Source organism: Crocuta crocuta, unplaced genomic scaffold, assembly GCF_008692635.1.
Source record: "Crocuta crocuta isolate KB4526 unplaced genomic scaffold, BGI_CrCroc_1.0 scaffold99, whole genome shotgun sequence".
NCBI lineage: Eukaryota > Metazoa > Chordata > Mammalia > Carnivora > Hyaenidae > Crocuta > Crocuta crocuta.
The window spans coordinates 7564960-7584988 of NW_027551560.1; positions in this window are offsets into that span (position 1 = coordinate 7564960).

Below are 20029 nucleotides of genomic sequence, written 5' to 3' on the forward strand. Positions count from 1 at the left end.
AGTCAGCACAGAGACCGACGCGGGGCTCGAACCCACGAACCGCGAGATCATGACCTAAGTGAAAGTCGGACGCTTAACCACTAAGCCACCCAGGCGCCCCTTAAAAAATTAGTTTATATAGTTTAAATAAATTATACATAAATAATTATATTTAAATTTATTATTTATATTTATTATGTACATTTTACTTATTTATTTAAAATAGTTTATATAGTTTTAAAAAATATGAAATAAAAAATATATAAAAGTTAATATAAAAGCACATATAAAATTAAAAAAATAAACATTAAAAGTTGAATACAAGTTACATATATACTTTTATATATAAAAGTTAATATGAAAGCATACAAAGCCAGTGAAAGGGGTAGGAGAAATAGGAGTCCATAGAAGTGTTTACTACAGAACAGTGGCATGTAGTTTCACCACTAGGTGGGAATCTTAGGAAGATACTTTATTCCTGAACCCCTGAGAGCCCTTGTGTGTGTCCAGGGGATACAGGAGGTCCCAGTGGAGATAGGAACCTAGATTCCTGGGAGATACTATTATCTCTGGCACCATCTGAGGTTGATCTAGAAAATGATGAAGCAAGATGAGTAAGACCGGTGATCAGTAATGAAAAAAACAAAATTTGGTCCCTAAGAAGCTGGAGAAACACTGGGCTTATTCCTTTAGGTTCCTTTAGGGCCACCCCTACCTCAGTTTCTTCAGATGTCAGACTCTCCCCCTCCTCAGAATTAGAAGTTCCCACCTCTTGCTTTGACCTCTTTGACCCACTGGTCCCCAGCTGCTGCCCATTTGCCTCCTGCTCCTTCAAGGCTGATGGAGAAGATATGTTAAGCTACCCTAAATACCCAGATGTCACCTTAGAGAAGGGGAGGAAGTCCAAAAGATAATTTTCTCCTGAAGACAGTTATCCAAAAGAGACAATTTACCTGGAAGAGACAAAGATACTTTTAATTAATAAACTTAAAATTTCCAATGCCAATTTATGGACTACAACTGGGATCTATACTTGAGGGAGTTCAAATACTATGAATATCTAAAAGAGTAGGATGCGGCCTAGACCAGAAGGTCAGAGAGGGCTTCCCCAAGAAAATAATACTTGATATTATTCATATTACAGAAGGACATAATACAGAAGGACAAAGGCCCTATGGCAGAAGGGAGCAAAACAGGAAAAGGGGATTTTTAAAAAGCTCTTGGTTAGAGCTGAATGAGGTATAATCTCATGGGAGATGAATATGGAGGGGTAGGTAGGTAGGTGTCAGTGTAAGGTCTTATAATCCCTGATGAAGAGCTCTGCTTTATCTTAATAGCAATGGGAAGTCACTGGAAATGCTGCCTCACAAAACTCTTTTTTGCTGCAATGTGAAAGACAGATTCATGGGGTCAAAGAAGGGGTGGTCCACATTTGAAAACAGTAGCTCAGTTAGGTAGTTACTGTGGTTTAATTATTATTATTATTATTTTGGTCTGGCAGGGGGAATTTTTAAAAAATCTCTTATTTTACTCAGAATAATCCTTAAAATTTTTTTAAAGTAAACTTTTGGCCCAACTTGGGGCTCAACTTACAACCCCCAGTTGTATGCTCTACTGACTGGGGCAGTCAAGTGCCCCTCAAAGTAATTTTTTTTCATTATTGAGTTCTTAATTGGTTGTCATGAGGATCATACAGATATTTCAATTTTTACACAATTCTTTCTATACATTTTATTTATTTAAATGTTTATTTTGAGAGAGAGAGCAAGAGAGAGAGAGCATGCGTGTGCGTGTGAGTGGGGAAGGGGCAAAGAGAAAGGGAGAGAGGGAATCCTAAACAGCCTCCATGTTCAGTGTAGAGCCCAAGTTGAGGCTTGATCTCACAACCCTGGGATTATGTCCTGAGCTGGCACCTGGGTGGCTCAGTTGGTTAAGTGACTAACTCTTGGTTTTGGCTTAGGTCATAATCTCATAGTTCTGTGAGTTCAAGCCCCTTGTTGGGCTCCATGTTAACAGCAAGGAGCCTGCTTGGGATTTTCTCTCTCTCTCTCTCTCTCTCTCTCTCTCTCGCTCTCTCGCTCTCCCCCTCCCGCTTCTCTCTCTGCCTCTCCCCCATCAAAATAAATAAATAAACTTAAAAAAAAAAGAGATGCTCAACGACTGAGCCACCCACGTGCTTCTATGCACAGTTACTAATATTGTATGTACTGAAAATCTAAAAAATCATGTTATGATTCTTTTGTAAAAGTTATTCCAGTGACCTTCCAGCTTAAAATTTGGAGGCAAATGTTCCTTAACAGTGTATCAAGTACCAATATCTTCAGGGGCGCCTGGGTGGCTTAGTCGGTTAAGCATCCGACTTTCGCTTAGGTCATGATCTCGCGGGTTTGCGGGTTCGAGCCCCGCGTCGGGCTCTGTGCTGACTGACAGCTCAGAGCCTGGAGCCTGTTTCAGAGTCTGTGACTCCCTCTCTCTCTGACCCTCCCCTGCTCATGCTGTCTCTCTCTCTCCTAGAAATAAATAAAACATTAAAAAAAATTTTTTTAAAAAGAAATAAGTAAAACATTAAAAAAATTTTAAAAAAAGTACCAGTATCTTCAAATGTTCATATGCTGTTACATTGTTAAGTCTTATTAACTTACAATTTAATATTATATATACTACATGCTCATTTTTTCAATTTTGCACAGCACATTAACAAAGGTACTAGGAAAACTGGGCTACCAGGACCAAGATATTACAGAGTGCACAAAATTCTGACAGGGGGAGCCAAATTCAAGGAGTGGTTTTCTTTAGGAAACTATTTTACCACAACAACCCAGTAATAAAGGTAATTTATAATGTTCAAGACATATTAAATGTACGACTGGCTGCAAATTGCTATTTACTATCCTTCATATTATAGAATATAAAAACTACCCCATATATGGAATGTTAAGATGGCACCCAGGAGCATGAAAGCCTCCCATAGTCAATATCCCACTATTTTAAGGTTGTATCAAAAAATAAACAACTAGCAAATGATTTCACTTCTTTAAGAACAAAAAGCTTTTATATTTTAAAAAGTGGGATGAGGTGGGATTCTCTCCTTCTTTACAATGCTTCTAGAGCTACTACTAAAAAATTTGCATTTGCAAAATGTTGATAAAAATATTCCTCTGGATTGTACAAGGTTGACAGGGACCTTAAAGACATGGGGTAATGATCTTTTTTTTTTTTTTTTTGTAAATTTATTTCTAGGAGAGAGAGAGAGAGACAGCGTGAGCAGGGGAGGGTCAGAGAGAGAGGGAGTGACAGACTCTGAAACAGGCTCCAGGCTCTGAGCTGGCAGTCAGCACAGAGCCCGACGCGGGGCTCGAACCCACGAACCGCGAGATCATGACCTAAGCGAAAGTCGGACGCTTAACCGACTAAGCCACCCAGGCGCCCCCATGGGGTAATGATCTTAATCAGCCTGGGCTTCTCTCTCCTCTTCATCAGAGGCTGGACTCTCCTGGTTTTTAGTTTCTCCGTTTTCTGCAGGTTAAGTCTTTTGTTTCTTGGTTAGCCACCTTGAGTTTTTTTTCTCTGAAGATTTATCCTGCCCTGCATCGTTTCCACTTTTGAAGAGCAGACTTGCCTGACAACCTCACTCATCTCTTATTGGGCTGCTCCTTCCTCTTCGGCTTGGTGGCAGGGTGCCTGCGTGCATGTGAGGGCCAGGTGCACGCGTGCTTGCCTGAGCCTACGGGGTCGAGTGCATGCCTGCGGGTGGGCGAGTCGCAGGGTAGCTCCGAGCCGGCATCCCAGAGACTTCCCAAAGCAGAGCTGCCTGGCAGTGGAAGGTCCCCCTGCCCACCCAGCTCCTCTCAAAACAATTCTTTCTGTTGTGCTATTATTCTGTCGTGTTTTAGCAAATCTTATTCTAATATTTTAAATAGAATTGCATTAAATCTACATATTTATCAAATCAGTACTGTCACCTTTCCTGTATTGAGCTAAACATATGAGCCATATAAAGCTTAAGAAGTCTGTATAAGGCTCTTAACCTCAGTCTTTTTCTTTCTTTCTTTCGTTGTTGTTGTTGTTGTTGTTTTAATAAAAAGAGCTTAAAGTAATCTCCACACCCACGATGGGCCTGGAATTTACAACTTGGAGATCAAGATTCTCAGGTTGTATGGACTAAACCAGCCAGGAGCCCCAACCTCAGTCTTAACTATCAACAGTCTTAACTATTAATTGATAGTCTTAACTATCAATTATCACTGTCTATCTATCTATCTATTTCACTTAGCTAACTATTTCACTTAGCGTAATAACCTCCAGTTCCATCCACATTGTTGCAAATGTCAAGATATCATGCTTTTTGTTTGCCAAGTAGTATTGCATTGTATATATATACACCAGATCTTCTTTATCCATTCATCAGTTGATGGACATTTGGGCTCTTTCCATAATCTGGCTATTGTTGATAGCGCTGCTATAAACGTTGGGGTATGTGTGCCCCTATGAATCAGCACTCCTGTATCCTTTGGATAAATTCCTAGCACTGCTATTGCTGGGTCATAGGGTAATTCTATTTTTAATTTTTTTGAGGAATCTCCACACTGTTTTCCAGAATAGCTGCACCAGTTTGCATTCCCATCAACAATGCAAGAGAGTTTCCCTTTCTCCATATCCTTGCTAATATCTGTTGAAAAAACACTATTTTAATAAGTGAATCCCTGGGGCGCCTGGGTGGCTTAGTCGGTTAAGCGTCCGACTTTCGCTTAGGTCATGATCTCGCGGTTCGTGGGGTCGAGCCCCGCGTCGGGTTCTGTGCTGACTGCCAGCTCAGAGCCTGGAGCCTGTTTCAGAGTCTGTGACTCCCTCTCTCTCTGACCCTCCCCTGCTCACGCTGTCTCCCTCTCTCTCTCCTAGAAATAAATAAAACAATTAAAACAATTAAAAAAAAAAGTGAATCCCTAACAGCACTGAACCTTGATAGGAATAAAAAAAGTATCATGGCAGGGGCACCAGGGTGGCTCAGTTGGTTAAGTGTCCAACTTTTGATCTCACCTCAGGGCATGATCTCCTGGTTCTTGAGTTTGAGCCCCATATCTGCTCTGCATTGACAGTGCAGAGCCTGCTTGGAATTCTCTCTCTTCCTCTTTCTCTGACACCCCCCCCCCATTTCTTTCCTTCTCTCCTTCCCTCCCTCTCAAAATAAATAAATAAACATTAGAAAAATATCATGGCAAAAACCAGCTCAAAAATTAATGAATATATAGTATTAAAGAGTATGTACTTAAAAGCTACATTAGGGGTGTCTGGGTGGCTCAGTTGGTTGTGTCTGACTTTAGTTCAAGTCAGTGAGTTCGAGCCCCACATCGGGTTCTGTGCTGACAGCTCTGAGCTTGGAGCCTGCTTCAGATTTTGTGTCTCCCTCACTCTGCCCCTCCCCTGCTTGCACTCTGTGTTTCTCAAAAATAAACATTAAAAAAATAATAAAAAGTAAATAAATAAATAAAAGCTGTACTAGACCCAGACAGTTTGCATTCAAATGTTACTTTTAAAGGAAATTTAAATTTTATTTGGGTGAAATTTTTCAAATTAGTGTAAACAAAAAATTCCTTGAGTTGATTTTGGAAAGTAATACTGATTATTCAGTTCTGTATATGGCTCAGGGTCTTTCCTCCTCAGTCAGGTCCTAAGGTGGGAGAAAAATAGGGAAGATCATAAGCTCAACTGACTGGTGAGAATAAGATAAGCTGAGTGAGACATGAATACAGAAGACCCTCCTGGAGGTCCAGAAAGGTTTATTAGACCCTAGGAATTATAGACACTTTTTTCTAGCTTTAAGTTCTCAAAGGGTTCATAATCATAAAAAGGATTGTGATATTGTGACATAACAAGAAATACATATTTGGTCATTGTCCCTAGGTCCTGTCATAGAGCTTATTAAATGCTTGGAATTTCCTGAGTGATGAGGTAAAGAGGAGTGTCTTTTGTTATTCATAATAACCCTCTTTCAACCAAACCTGCTTATGATGATGAGGTGACTCTTGGTCAGCTTCTAGATAGCTTCAGGATAGGTTGCCAGAGGAACCAGCCAAGTGATTAGAAGGTTGGAAGTTTCAGCCCCAAGCCTGGACCTCTGGGGAGGGGAGAGAGGCTGGAGGTTGTGATAATCCCTGGTGGCTACTGATTAGTTGATCATAAGCATGTAATGGAACTTCCATAAAACCCCTAAATGATAACAGGTTTGGAGAGCTTCCAGGCTGATGAACACTGAGGTACTAGGTAGGAGTGGGATCCCTAGAGAGGGCATGGAAGTTCCATGCACCCCAAGGTATGGACCATCATACCTTGCTCTGTGCATTTCTTGTATTCGTCCTTTTCTGAGTTGCATCCTTTATGCTTATCTGGCAATAGTAAATGATTTTCCTGAGTTCTATGAGCCATTCTAGCAAATTATTGAACTGAGAAGGGGATTGTGGGAATCCCTGATTAATAACCAGTTGTTCGAAAATACAAAAGACTCAGGCTTCTGACTGACTTCTGAAGTGGAGGGACAGACCTGTGGTACTGAGCCCTTAACCCTAAAATCACCTAAAGCTACTATTCTACAAACATTTGATACTTAAGTTAAGAAAGAGAATTTGAAGCCAGGCTGAAAGGAATCTAATAAAATAATCCAGAGCATTCAATTACTTAACCTGTAGGGTCTGTTGGTGAAAAAATTTAACTGAACTGTAGGATACCCAGCTAGTGTCTGGACAGTTGGGGAAAAAACTCACGCATTTGGTGTCTGAAGTGCTAGATGTAAAAATCAAATCTTATTGGATTAATGAGTGCTCTAACAAAAGTCTTCATTTTTTCATCTTCCCCATTTATCTCTATCCTCAAAGACACAGGATTGGAAGCTTACCACCAGGTAGGGGCTGCTCAGTTCTCCTTCAGGGGAACTGTCTAAATCACTTGGAGGAAGCAGTTTTGTTGACATGTTTCTTCATGGGTCTTTTCTTCTTTCTGGCTTTTCCATTCTTATTATTATTCTTAAATGTCCACTACAAGACTAAAGATAAGGAAAATAAGGACTTCACTGGATAAAGTTGGAGGGTAGAGTATTTGATGACCATCAAAATACCTGTAAGAGCCTCTATTGCTTTGAACCAAACACAAACTTACATGTTAAATGATATAGATTCTTTAGTCTGTGGTTAAAAATCTGTAACTTCTGATTTCTTTTTCTGGAATTGGTTAGAGATGGTAGATACATTTCTTAATATAAGACACTAAATTAATGCATTTTTGCAAAAAAAAAATAAAAAGACAAATTCAAAATCAACTAAGACTTAAAAAAAAACTTTTTCTAATTTCTCCAAGGCAAAACAAGAACAGTGAGTGTTAAAAGTTGATGTGTTTGGATAGCTGTAAAACAGAAGACAGTTTACTTCTTAAGGACTTCTTAAGGTAGGTCTTAAGTTGATCTTAAGGGGATAAAGATGCAGAAAACAAAAGAAGGCTATGAGGGTCACCCTTTGACACAGGTGATGGCATTGCTATCAATTTCCAAGTAGTTAGAAAAAAAGCTAGAGTCATTAAAATATTTTTTAAAAATATGTATTTATTATAATCTGTTCAAATCCATATCAAATGATGGAATCTGGNTTTTACTGTTTATTCATTGTTTGAGAGAGAGAGACAGAGCATGAGCTGGGTAGAGACAGAGAGAGAGGGAAACACAGAATCCAAAGCAGGCTTTGGGCTTTGAACTGACAGCACAGAGCCCAACACCGGGCTTAAACTTGAGAAAATCAAGATCATGACCTGAGCTGAAGCTGGATGCTTAACTGACTGAGCCACCCAGGCACCCCTTGGTATTTATATTTTCAAAAAACAGAGGAGACAGGAAAAATAATTAACCTCCCTAAGGCCTAAAATTCATCTTTCTAAAGCACTGTAATTTAATTATATAGCTGAAAGATCATAAAATAAAATGTTATATGAAACCATGCCTCCTTTTATATTAACTTGACAATAAGGAAAATCAATGTAGGAGAAAATTATTTTACTTTGGAAAATTTTTCTATATATTTTCAGGAATAATCTTCATTTTGCTAGCATTACAGATTAAATTACAAATCTGGTACTTTGCATAAACTTTCTAAATCTAATATTTAGAAAAAAATATAAAATCTTCTTTTTTGTAATGGTAAGATAAATTAACCTCGTGCCTCCTAACTGATAAACTCACAAATAAATTTGTTTTGGTGGAGTTTGAGGAAAATGTCTGTGTGTGTGTGTATTTGGGAGCTGGTGAAGGTAGCGAGGTCTATAGTTCTTAGAAGGGTTTCCATTTTAGCAATTTCCAATTTGAGCTATTTTTAAAGAACCACAATTTACAATTTTGTCTTGATAGAATACTGTGAAAAGGTATGATTTTATTCTGATTTTACATTTAATGTTGTTATTTTAACTGTCATTTTATTTTTGTCCTCAAGTGGTAGGGTACAAATGAAAATTAAAACAGTCAACAAATGTTCTGGAAATAGTAACTGAATGAACAGTGCTTTTTCTTTGTAAGTGAATTTACCTATAAAATGGTAATATTTCAACTTGATCATACTCTAGATAGAAATAATTTGCCATTTTTTTTCTAAAACTTTTCTTATACTTTAGTTAAGAAGGATAATTTCAGGGGCCTGAGTAATTCAGTTGGTTAAGCAACTGACTCTTGATTTTGGCTCCGGTAGTGAGCTTGAGGTTTGTGGGTTCGAGACCCACATTGGGCTCTGTACTGACAATGAGCAGCCTGCTTGGGATTCTCTGTCTCTCTCTCTCTGCCCCTCCCCTGCTTGCTCTCTCTCTATCTCAAAAATAAATAAACATTAAAAAAACTTTAAAAGGGACACCTGGGTAGCTCAGTTGGTAGAGTGCCCGACTTTGGCTCAGGTTATGATCTCCTGGTTCAGGAGTTCAAATCGCACATTGGGCTCACTGCTCTCAGCCTGTGAGCACAGAGCCCGCTTCAGATCCTCTGTTCCCCTCTCTCTGCCCCTGCCCTGTTTGTGCTCTCCCAAAAATAAATAAATATTAAAAAAAATTTTTTTAGAGGAAGGATAATTTCAGACCAGTGTGAAAGGAATCCAATAAAATAATCCAGAGCATTCAATTTCTTAATTAAAAGATATGTTAAGTTTTCTATATTAATAGTATAGTTACACACCTGAAACTAATATATAGTTTTAGCAACTATCATTCTCACATGTAGTCTATGATGTTCATTCTTTTTCCACTGGACTTAAAGAAAATGGTAGGAATGGAAGAAAATAAAATGCTTTGTTTTAAACTGGTTTTATAAGATAAACTTGAGTGTGAGAGGGAACCCTCAACTTAAAAAATTTTTCTTTTGTGGTAAAAAATACACAAAATGTACTCTTACCCATCTCTTAGTGTATTGCTCAGCAGCTTCAAGCACATTCACACTCTTGTAAAACTAATCTCTAAAGCATTTCATCTTGCAAATCTGAAACTCCATACCCACCCCCAACAAAAATAGCCTCCCAAGCCCCAGTGGAAGTGGTATCCCCACCTTCAGTGATAGGGGCTTCTCCACAAACAGTGGTATCTACAGTGGCCTCCATATGGGAGGATTAATACTGCATTACCTGAGAAAATGGTAATGGCTTCCTCTGAGGCAGTCACCCTGTAAAACAATGCTGATTGTCCTTAGGACCTATAACTAGACTCAAGTTCCAGGAGGCCAGTAATACTGAAGTACAAAGTGTGACCCATGAGAAAGTATGCTACATTCCAAAAGAACTACCTGAGCTTTCTAATTTATATAAGCAGAAATCTGGGGGATGTGTGGAAATGGACAGTAAGAGTGGGGGATAGGGAGGGAGAAACACAAAGTTGGATCAGGTTGAATTTATTGATATGCTTACTAAGCAGAGATTTTACTTTTAATATTGCAGCTCAAAGAGCTGGATATCATTTTTTAATGTTTGTTTATTTTTGAGAGAGAGAGAGTTCGAGTGGGGAGGTGCAAAGAAAGAGGGAGACAGAGAATCCCAAGCAGGTTCTGTGCTGATAGCATAGATCGAGGGCTCAAACTAATGAACTGTGAGATCATTACCTAAGCTGAAATCAAGAGTCAGATGCTTAACTGACTGAGCCATTCAGGTGCCCTGCAGCTCAGAGTTAGAAAAGGCTCTGTTTGGCTGGCTGGCTGAAATATGGGCCAAAAGATGGCCTACTATTATCAAGTTAGAAATGCCTGACCTCCCTTTGTTTAGTGTAGAGGAAAGGATTTGGTGGCTTATGGAATCTGGTATGTTAGAGTAGATTTGTCATTAAGACCTACTCACCCACACTAGGAGGGTCTAGAAGACATATCTTTTACCAACACTTTGAGAAATAAATTTGTGAGGGGAGCCTCACCATCCTTGACAAACTCCATGATTGCTGATCTCTGTAGGCCAGACCTTACAGTGGGAACTGCAGCCACTCACTTCAAAACCTCAATGCAAAAGGCGTAATTAGATCTGAGTAGCAGAGTGTCTAAAAGTAGTGGCACAACTGCCAAAGGAAAGTCACAGAGTCAAAATGGGTCCTTGAACCCATCTTGTGGGTTCTAGAATGCATAATTGTAAGAGACATACTTAGCAGATGTCAGAATCCCTGTATTTCCTAACTTGTGGAGTTATGATGGCAGGAAAGATCAATGGAAGCCATTAGAACTGCCTCAAATGAGCAAAACGGTAAACCAAAAGCAATACCACACCTGGGGAGGGACTGCAGAGATTACTGCCACCATTAAGAATGCAAGGATGGTGACTCCCACCACATTCTCATCCAATTCTCCTATCTGGCCCGTACAGAAAACATATGGATCTTGGAGAATAACAGTGAATTATCATAAACTTAACCAAGCAGTGGCTCCAGTCGCAGTTGCTATACCAGATGTTTAGCACCCAGTACATTTGCTTATTACTTAAGCAAATTAATATATCTCCTGTTACTTGGTATGTAGCTAGCTGTTAGCATGGCAAATGCCTTTTTCTCCCTATCTGTCCATCAGGCCCACCAGAAGCAGTCTGCTTTCAGCTGGCAACGCCAGAAATATACCTTAACTGTCCAACCTCAGGGCAGTATCAACTCTCCAGGCTATTTCATTAGTTAGTTTACAGGATTCTTTCTTCCTTCCTTCCTTCCTTCCTTCCTTCCTCCCTCCCTCCCTTCCTTTCCCTTCCCTTCCCTCCTTCCTTCTTTCTTTCCTTCCTTCCTTTCTTCCTTCCCTTCTTTCCTTCCTTCCCTTCCTTTTCTTCCTTTCTTCCCTTCTTTTTAAAAAAATTGTTTATTTTTTAAGTAATCTCTACACTGAATGTGGGGCTTAGATCCACAACCCTGAGATGAAGCATCACATGTTCCACCTACTGAACCAGCCAGGCACCCCCCCCATTTTTTTTTTTTTTCAGGAATCTTTATCAACTTTTTTTTCCTCCACAAGATATCACATGTGTCTATTATGTTGATCACATTATGCTGATTGGATCTAGTGAGGAAGAAGTGGCAACTACTCTAGACTTATTGATAAGATAATTGGCATGTCAGGGGGTGAGAAATAAATCTGACTAAAATTCAGTGACTTCTATCTCAGTAAAGTTTCTAGGAGCCTAATAGTGTGGGACAGTTTTAGATACCCTTTCTGGGGTGTCTGGGTGGCTTAGTTGGTTAAGCATTGGATTCTTGATTTCAGATTAGGTCATGATTCCATGGTACATGGGATCGAGCCCTGCATCGAGCTCCACATGAAGTGTGAAGCCTGTTGTGATTCTCTCTCTCCCTCTCTCTCTGCCCCTCCCCAGCTTACATTCCCTCTCTTTCTCTCTCATAAATAAATAAACATTTTTTTTTAAAAAAAAGACATCCTTTCTAAGGTGAAGGGTTATGTTGTTGAATCTGGCCCCTCCTACAACCAAGAGACACATGCCTAGTTGGCTTCTTTGGATTTTGAAGGCAACACCAAACCCTCATTTGGGTTTGTCATTATAGCCCATGTGTTCAGTACCCCCAAAAGATGCTAGTTTTGAGTAGGACCCAGAACAAGAGAAGATTCTGCAACAGATCCTGACTGCTGAGCACCCTGTTTTGTCACTCTGACCATATGATCTAGGAGATCAACGTGCTTGCTATGGCAATAGGAAATAGGTATGCAGTTTGGTGTCTCTGGCAGTCCCTATAGGTGAATCATTGTGCAGGCTTTTGGATTTTTTTTTTTTTTTTTTAGGCTTTTGGATTTTGGAGCAAAACACTGCCAGGAGAAAAAAAAATAACTAGNGATTTTGGAGCAAGACACTACCAGGAGAAAAAAAAATAACTAGCTGAGATACTGAAGCCAAAAGTAATGCAGAATAATTAGTATAAGGAGATAGTTATAAATACCACCTATTACCACTTGACTGGTTACAGAAAGGAAGAATGCAAATGTCTGGAGTATTTCCTCATTTTTTAAATGAATATGGTACCATACACATACACATATTTAGCTAATGTCTTTGTTTTCTTTCTGTCTTAATCCCTTATTATGTAACAAAAGATGTACTGAATTTATATTAGTATTTAAGTATTATTTTTACATTGTAGTATTTAAGTTACAGGGTTTCAGGAGAGGAGTAAACATCACTCAAGGATTTGACTCCTTTCTGGGGAAGTGACTGTTGTTCATAGGATAATTATCTTATGTTATGTGGAATTATGACCCTGTTATTGTCCTTATTTGGAGATTAATTAGGTTTGAGGAAATGTTTATGGATGCTGAGTAGACAAGAGGTGGATTTATGATGGTTAATTCTATGTGTCAACTAAACTGGGCTAAGGGATGCCCAGATAGCTGGTAAATACTATTTCTGGGTATGTCTGTGAGGGTTTCTGAAGAGATTAGCATTTGGATCAGTACATTGAGCAAACAAGATCACTTTCACCAATGTAGGTGAGCATCATCCAATCCATTGAAGGCCTGAACAGAACAAAAAGGCAGAGGAGGGGTGATATTTCTCTGTTTGAACTGGGACATCCATATTCTCCTCCCATCAGACATCAGCACAGGTTCATCAGACTCAGACTAGGATTTACACCATAAGCCCCTAGTTCTTAGGCCTTTGGCCTTGGACTGGATTACACCACTGGATTTCCTAATAATCCAGCTTGAAGACAGCAGATCATAGGACATTTGGCCTCTAATCAGGTGAACCAATTCCTATAACAAATCACACACACACATATACCTACATATATATATATATATATATTTATAACTGGTATTGTTTCTCTGGAGAACGCTTACTAATGCAGTTTTCTTCTGGGAGTTTTATGGTTTGGGAACTTATATTTAAGTCTTTAATTCATTTTGACTTAATTTTTTGTATATGATGAATAAGTGTCTACCCTCATTCTGTTGAATGTGGGTATCCAGTTTTCCCAACACCATGTGTTTGTTGAAAAGCTTGTCTTTTCCCCACTGAGTTATCTTGTCTCCTGCAAAGTTTCATTTTCTTTTTTTTCATGTTTTTTTTTTTTAATTTATTTTTGAGAGAGAGAGACAGCGGGAGCAGGGGAGGGTCAGAGAGAGAGGGAGACACAGAATCTGAAGACAGGCTCCAGGCTCTGAGCTCTCAGCATAGAGCCCAACGTGGGGCTCAAACCCACGAAACATGAGATCATGACCTGAGCCAAAGTCGGATGCTTAACCGACTGAGCCACCCAGGCGCCCCCTGCAAAGTTTCATTTGATCACACACATGAGAGTTTATTTCTGAATTCTTCATTCTGTTCAACTGGTCTATTTGTCCGTCTTATGGCAGTATCACTATTTTGACTACTGTAGCTATTATTTTAAAGTCAGGAAATGTAAGACCCCATGCTTTATTATTTTCAAAATTGTTTTGGTTACTTAGGGTCCCTTGAGATTGCATATGAATTTTAAGATGAATTTCTCTATTTTTGCAAAAATATGCTGTTGGGACTGAGGTTGTACCAAATATTTGGATGCTTTTGCTTTAGGTAGTATGAATATCTTAATATGAGTCTTCAAATCCATCTTTCCATTTACTTCTGTCATCTTTAATTTCATTCAGCAATGTTTTATACTTTTCGGTGTACAAGTCTTTTACTTCCTTTGTTAATTTTATTCATTTTGATGCTGTTGCAAATGGAATTGTTTTCTTACTTTCCCTTTCAGAGTACTCACTATTAGTGTAAAGAAATGCAGCTGATTTTTGAGGATGTTTGTATCCTGTAACTTTGCTGAATCATTTATTAGTTCTAACAGTTTTCTTTTTTTTGGTGGAATCTTTAGGGTTTTCCCTGTATTACATCATATCATCTATGAACACTGATAATTTTACTACTTCCTAATTTGGATGCCTTTACTTTATTTTTAAAATTTTTAAAAATGTTTTTTTATTTATTTCTGAGAGAAATCTCTGAGAGAGACAGCATGAGCAGGAGAGGGTCAGAGAGAGAGGGAGATACAGAATCTGAAACAGGCTCCAGGCTCTGAGCTAGCCATCGGTCAGCACAGAGCCTGATGCGGGGCTCGAACTCACAAACCCATGAACTGTAAGATCATGACCTGAGCCGAAGTCGGACGCTCAACTGACTGAGCCACCCAGGCACCCCTGGATGCCTTTAATTTCTTTACCTTGGCTAGGTGATCTGACTAGGACTTCTAATCTGTGTTGAATAGAGGTAGCAAGAGTGGGGATCCTTTCCTTGTTCCTGATCTCAAAGGAAAAGTTCAGTCTTTCATGACTAAGATGCTATCTGTGGATTTTCATACATAGCCATTATATTGAGGTAGAGTACTTCTATTTCTAGTTTACTGAACTTTTCCCTCCCCAGTAATGAATCTTATTAAATGCTTTTTTTGCATTAATTGAAGTGATTATGTGGCTATATTCTTCATTTGACTAATGTGATATATTACATTGATTTGTTTAGTTTGAATCATCCTTGTATTCCAGGAATAAATCTCCCCCAGCCATGGTTTATAATAATCCTTTTAATGTACTGTTGAATTCAATTCAGTAGTACTTTGTGGAAGAATTCTGCATTCATATTCATCAGGGATATTGGTTTGTGTAGTAGACCCCTGAATAACACAGTTTGAACTGTGCAGCCTACCTGTACACAGACTTTTTTCAATAAAAATGGTACAGTACTATAAATTATAAAGCCTTTCTCCTACCCACCACTTTCAGAAGATCCTACCAAACTTAGAGAGGAATTAAAAAAGATTAATAGCCATGTATAGCCCCACTCACAGAGACACTGACTGGCTGCTGAGGGGAGTTCTTCCAGTCTATGATTATTGGACAGCCAGACAGCCCTCTGGAAAAAAGAAAACCCTCCACAGAGGAAACAGATGACCAAACTTTTTCCTGAGCCCTCCTAAAAATGATCAGCAGAAGACCAAATATTCAGGGAATAATAAAAATCCAGAGTGAAACTGAAAGACTCAGACTTTCTAGTTGGATTCTTCTTTCTAGCTGGGCTCTTGCTTCAGGTAGAAAACCCTGTAGCAAAGCATGATCTGATGGGAACTGAAACTACCCCCTCAGGAGTTGAGGACTGAGGACTGCTCTGAGCCAGCAAGACCCTGGCTGGGATTGACTCCATGACAGTGATCGATTTGACCTTCACTGCCCACCTGCACATACCCACCCACCTTTGCCCTGCATTCTGCTTGTATAATACTGAAGTATTTTTTAGCACTTTGGGAGACAGTCTTTGAGACTCTAGTCCACTGTTTTTGTGATATTGGCCTCACTGAAATAAATTCCTGTTTCACCACCACTGTCTCTTTGTGTTTTGTTTTTAAATTTTTTTAAAAATTTTTTTTAAATGTTTTATTTTATTTCTAGGAGAGAGAGAGACAGACAGCGTGAGCAGGGGAGGGTCAGAGAGAGAGGGTCACAGACTCTGAAACAGGCTCCCAGCTCTGAGCCGGCAGTCAGCACAGAGCCCGACGCGGGGCTCGAACCCACGAACCATGAGATCATGACCTAAGCGAAAGTTGGACGCTTAACCGACTAAGCCACCCAGATGCCCCAATGATGTTTTTAAATTTTTTTACATTTACTTATCTTTGAGACAGTGAGACAGAGTGCGAGTGGGAGAGGGGCACAGAAGGAGACACAGAATCTGAAGCAGGCTCCAGACTCTGACCAAGCGTTCAGAGCCCAACGCGGGGCTCGATCCCACAAACCGTGAGATCAGGACCTGAGCCAAAGTTGGATGCTCAACCAACTGAGCCACCCAGGTGCCCCTGTCTTTCTGCCTTTGGATTTTGTCAGCGGTGAGTGGCTGAACCTGGTCTGTTTGGGACCCCCACAGCCAGGTACTCTTGCACCCCGGTGCCCAGCTACAAAACTGTGTACTCAGAAAGAAGGTTTTTGTTAAAACGTTTTATACAGACTTTAGAAAACCCTAAATCTTTCATTCTCATTTTAGTTAACAATCTCCCTGATTTAGGGGCATCTGGGTGGCTTAGTCAGTTAAGTGTCAGACTTGTTATCAGCTCAGGTCATGATCTCAAGGTTCACGGGTCAGAACCCTACCTCGGGCTCCAAGCTGACAGTGCAGAGCCTGCTTGGGATTCTCTTTCTCTGCCCAGTTCACACACACACACACACACACACACACACACACACACACACCACACACTCTCTCTCTCTCAAAATAAGTAGTAAATAAACTTAAAAAAAACTCCATGATTAGAAAAAAAGTTTAATTAAAAGGGTAGTAATCTTTGTTATTTAGGCTGTAATCCAGTTCCTTGGGGAATTGGAAATAACTCTTTGTCTTGCAAATGTGTACAAAACCAAAAATGGAACCCTAGAAACAATTTAAGCCCATTTATTTTTACCAATCTTCAAACCTCATCTTAACTTCTCAAAATACTTATTGATATTATAAGATGAGACTATTGGAACAAAATTTCCCTGTACTTAAGGGGAACAAAAGAGAGGCACCTGGATGGCTCGACCAACTTTGGCTCAGGTCATGATCTCCCGGTTCATGACTTCAAGCCCCTGTATCAGGCTCTCTGCTGTCAGCTCAGAGCCTGCTTCAGATCCTCTGTCCCCCTCTCTCTCTCCTCTTCCCCTGCTCATGCTTTCTCTCTCTCAAAAATAAATGAACATTAAATAAAGAAAAAAACAAGGAAGATAAATAGCAAGTACTTGAAAACTCTTAAGAAAAAAAATGCTTTCTTTTTCTATCTCTTAAAGTTATAAATCCTATCAAGTCTTTGAAATGTAAACCCCCAAATCACCTGACACTAAAGGACAAAAAAGGAGAAAGAAGCCTTTTTAAAATACAAACTGCTAAAATGGCTCTTGTGCCCAAACTCTAGCACAGCCTCTTCTTTTTCTAAAATTATTTTTACTATCTTTATTATTTTCTAAAGTGTATTTATTTTCAGAGGGGATAGGGGCAGAGAGACAGTGGGGAGAGAGAGACAATCCCAAGCAGGCTCTGCACCGTCAGGCTTGATCTCACGGAATCGTGAAATCATGGCCTGAGCCGGAATCAAGAGTTGAACACTTTACCAATGGAACCATTCAGGTACCCCAATTTTTAAAAACGTTTATTTATTTATTTTGAAAGAGAGAGTGTGTGTGCATGCCAGCAGTGGAGGGATAGACAGAGTGGGAGAGAGAATCCCAAGTAGGCTCCCCACTATTAGCACGGAGCCTGATGTAGGGCTCAATCTCATGAAATGTGAGATCATGACTTGAGCTGAAACCCAGAGTCAGACACTTAACTGACTGAGCCACCCAAGTGCCCCTAAAATGAAATCTTTTGACAACAATCTGAGATGTTCCAGGGAGGTCCTGGAACATTTCAAAGATTTTGTGAAAAATTAATTAGAATTATTTGGTATGTTAAGTTACATGGGAAGCACTACCAAATAAGTGATAACAAACACTGTTAAATTATAGTTGTGGACTGTAATTAAAAGAAATGTTCTAAAATTGTATAAAACCCCTAGAAATCTGGTATGTTATTATCTTTTGTTTTGTTTTGTTATGTTTTTTATTTATTTCTGAGAGAAAGAGAGAGAGAGAGACAGTATGAGCAGGGGAGGGTCAGAAAGGTAGGGAGACACAGAATCTGAAACAGGCTCCAGGCCCTGAGCTAGCAGTCAGGACAGAGCCCAACGCAGGGCTCGAACCACGAACTGTGAGATCATGACCTGAGCCGAAGTCAGATGCTTAACCAACTGAGCCACGCAGGAGCCCCTGGTATGTTATTATCTTGAGGTGTTGTGTGTCATAGAAATAACCAAATGTTATAGCCAACTGCATCATAATGAACTCTCATCAAATCTTTAACCATGGCTATTTTTAAGTCTTGTTATTTACAGTTAACTGTTTTACACTGATGCTATTGAAAATGTGTTTCTTCTTCAGCGAGATTGATGGAAAAACTTTTGAGTACAGATTTCTGGTAATCTTAAGATCATAAAACTGAATTAGGTTAAGAATTTCCAAAAAGAGTATAAAAATTGGATTCAGAGAAAACAAGAATAACATGGGACTGAATGAACTGAGGAAGATAATTATAATTCTTATAACTTTATTGAAACACTGCTGACTTTGAAAGATGGTTTGGGGCACCTGGGTGGCTCTGTTGGCTAAACATCTGACTTTGGTTCAGATCATGATCTCACAGTTCATGAGTTCAAGTTCCACAAAGGGTGAGCTCAAGCACCACTATGGATGAGCACAAGCCCTGTATCAAGTGAACACGAGCCCCACTTTGGGCTCACCCTGTTCTATCTCTCTCTCTCTCTAAAAAATGAAAGTTTGTTTCTCCAGATCTACGGAAATCTTTTCTCTTAAATTTGATAAATTATACCATTATAAGCAGAATTGAAACATTTATCTTTTCTCCCTACCTGAACCCTCCAGAATTAAAAAACTCAATGACTATTCTTTTATTTTTAGGGATATATATTTATTTGTATTAATTCAGTAAGAATTTGTTCTCCTTGTAAGGGGACACAATTGGAATCATTGGTTATGTTATCAAGATTTTCACTGGAATGCTTTATTTGAGGGAAACATGCATAGACTCAGATATGACTAGATTGCTTTAAGGAACTAAAATAGAGTTTACGGAGCCAATAAAGCCTATTGGAAAAACCACCTAATGACTTTACTTACAGGGTTCCTAGCAACCTTACCAGGGGAGTAAAGATCACTTCCTGGCAGGGGCAGGAACTTCAGGAAAACGTGGGGACCCGGAGAAGAAAGGAATTAACCCAAACCTATAGGTATTGCAGGCAAAATATAATGGCAAACATTTGGCTTGGCTCCTGGCCTTCAGAGGCACTTAAAAGTTCAATCTGGAGATTCCTTATGAAAAGTTCCAGCAAAGCAGGCTCAAAAGAATGTATGTGACCATTTGCTATTCTTACTGCATTTATATAAACAAACAGGACTTGCTTTCTTAATAAGTTAGTCTTAATTTGGTTATCTTTAGTAAAAATGAGGGTGGTTATAAAGAGAAAAAATGGTTTCAGTAAGACATTGTCAGAGAATAAGAATTCCTGCTATTCCCTTAGCTAGACTAAGACTCCAAATGACATGAGACAGATTAGCAGGAGAAAATAAAATTTAATTCCTGTAGACATGGAAATCCAAAGCCAGTCAAGCAAAATGAGGCATATATGTCATCCTGAACTAAGGAAAAAGGGGTTGGGGTCTCAGACTTCAGAGAGGAGGAAACCACTTCACAGGGCAATAAGAAGAGCAGATGTGTGGTAATTAGATGTTTGCCACACCATACAGATGAGCCACTCAGATAAAATTTATCTGTTAATAACTCTTATTTTGGCAAAGACCCCCAATTTAGAGTCTTCTGTGTGGTTAAGGGAGGACAAAAGTTTCTCTTGAGTCTGTAGGGTCTCAAATGCTGTCAGCTCCAAATGATCCATATGCCAAAGTGGCACATTCTGATCACTTCAACATCTTTATAAATATTAGAATTCAGTTCTGTTAATGGTCTTTGAGGTT